The following is a 2,500-nucleotide window of genomic DNA, read 5'->3' as shown; positions in this document are numbered from 1 at the left end:
ATGCATGTGCAGTCAAAAAAAAATTGATATTTTTCACGGATAGACCCCGTGAAACGCTAGAAATTGGCGGGGATGTGTCTCTTGTGGCTCACGGGGCTGTTCGGGTCGCACAGAAATCCCTGGGAATGGGAAAACGGGTCATTTTCGTGTTGCCACATTGCGTACGAACCGCATGAAACTTCCAGAGGCATTTGCAGCAGGAATGCATGTGCACTCAAAAACTTCTATATGTTTCACGGATAGACCCCGTGAAACGCTAGAAATTGGCGGGGATGTGTCTCTTGTGGCTCACGGGGCTGTTAGGGTGGCACAGAACTCCCTCGGAATGGGAAAAGGGGTCATTTTCGTGTTGCCACATTGCATAGGAACGCCATGAAACTTCCAGAGGCATTTGCAGCAGAAAGGCACGTGCACTCAAAAATTTTAATATTTTTCACGCATAGACCCCGTCAAACGCTAGAAGTTGGCGGGGATGTCTCTCTTGTGGCTCACGGGGCTGTTAGGGTCGCACAGAAATGCCTCGGAATGGGAAAACGGGTCATTTTTGTGTGGCCACATTGCATAGGAACGGCATGAAACTTCCAGAGGCATTTGCAGCAGGAATGCATGTGCACTCAAAAACGTCTATATTTTTCACGGATAGACCCCGTGAAACGCTATAAATTGGCGGGGATGTCTCTCTTGTGGCTCACGGGCGCTGTTAGTTAGGGTCGCACAGAAATCCCTCGGAATGGGAAAAGGGGTCATTTTCGTGTTGCCACATTGCGTACGAACGGCATGAAACTTCCAGAGGCATCTGCAGCAGAAATGCATGTGCACTCAAAAACGTCTATATTTTTCACGGATAGACCCCGTGAAACGCTAGAAATTGGCGGGGATGTGTCTCTTGTGGCTCACGGGGCTGTTAGGGTCGCACAGAAATCCCTCGGAATGGGAAAACGGGTCATTTTCGTGTTGCCACAATTGGCATACGAACGGCATGAAACTTCCAGAGGCATTTGCAGCAGAAATGCATGTGCACTCAAAAACGTGAATATTTTTTCACGGATAGACCCCGTCAAACGCTCGAATTTGGCGGGGATGTTTCTCTTGTGGGTCACGGGGCTGTTCGGCTCGCACAGAACTCCCTTGGTCCACCTGATTCGTGCATACAGGCAGCAACTAAAACTCTGTAAACCTGCTGTGAGGACATCTAAACAGTGGACCAGTGAGGCTGTGGAAGATTTGCGGGCGTGCTTAGACTGTACTGACTGGGATATGTTCACGACTGCTACCAATAGTCTGGATGAACTCACAGAGGCTGTGTACATCAGCTTCTGTGAGGACTGCTGTATCCCAACACGTACCAGGGTGAACTTTAACAACAACAAGCCCTGGTTCTCAGCAAAGCTCAAAAGGTTGAGGTTGGAGAAGGAGGAAGCGTTTAGGAGTGGGGATAGAGACAGATTCAAGGAGTCGAAGAACAGGTTTAGCAAAGCGGTGAGAGAGGCTAAACGACTGTACTCAGAGACACTAAAACACCAGTTCTCTACTAACGACGCTGCTTCTGTCTGCCAAAGGGCTCAGGCACATCACCAACTACAAACCCAGAGCGCCCCACACCACTAACGACTCCCGCCTAGCCAACGACCTGAACGAGTTCTACCGTAGATTTGAAAGACAATTGGACTGTCCTGAACCACCCCTTCCCACCCAAGAGGCCCCATCCCCCACCCATACTACAGAAACGACTCTCTCCTTTCAGGAGGGAGAAGTTAATGGGCTTTTCAAGAGGCAGAATCCACGCAAAGCAGCCGGGCCGGACTCTGTCTCTCCAGCCACCCTCAGGCACTGCGCTGACCAGCTGTCTCCGGTGTTCACCAACATCTTTAACACCTCCCTGGAGACATGCCATGTACCAGCCTGTCTCAAGTCCTCCACCATCATCGCTGTGCCCAAAAAGCTAAGGCCAACAGGACTAAATGATTACAGACCGGTCGCCCTTACATCTGTGGTAATGAAGTCTTTTGAGCGCCTGCTCCTGGCACACCTCAAAGCCATCACAGACCCTCTCCTGGACCCCCTTCAGTTTGCCTACAGAGCCAACAGGTCTGTGGACGACGCAGTTAACATGGCCCTCCACTTCACCCTACAGCATGTGGACGCCCCAGCATCCTACGCCAGGATCCTGTTTGTGGACTTCAGCTCTGCCTTCAACACCATCATCCCTGCCCTGCTTCAGGACAAGCTCTTCCAGCTGAACGTGCCCTACTCCACCTGCAGGTGGATCACAGACTTCCTCTCTGACAGGAAGCAGTGCGTTAAGCCGGGAACAGAAGTCTCTGACTCCAGGTCCATCAGCACGGGAACTCCTCAGGGCTGCGTCCTTTGCCCACTGCTCTTCTCCCTGTATACCAACAGCTGCGCCTCCAATCATCTGTCCGTCAAACTCTTGAAGTTTGTCGGACGACACCACCCTCATTGGGCTGATCTCTGGTGGGGATGAGTCTGACTATAGGTG

This window comes from Petromyzon marinus, unplaced genomic scaffold (genome assembly GCF_048934315.1).
Source record: "Petromyzon marinus isolate PM22_M1 ecotype Great Lakes invasive population unplaced genomic scaffold, UKy_Petmar_22M1.pri1.0 PM_G_Scaffold_18, whole genome shotgun sequence".
In the NCBI taxonomy this organism is placed as follows: domain Eukaryota; kingdom Metazoa; phylum Chordata; class Hyperoartia; order Petromyzontiformes; family Petromyzontidae; genus Petromyzon; species Petromyzon marinus.
The sequence above is the reverse complement of the archived record's forward strand: the minus strand, read 5'-3'. Positions refer to the sequence as shown.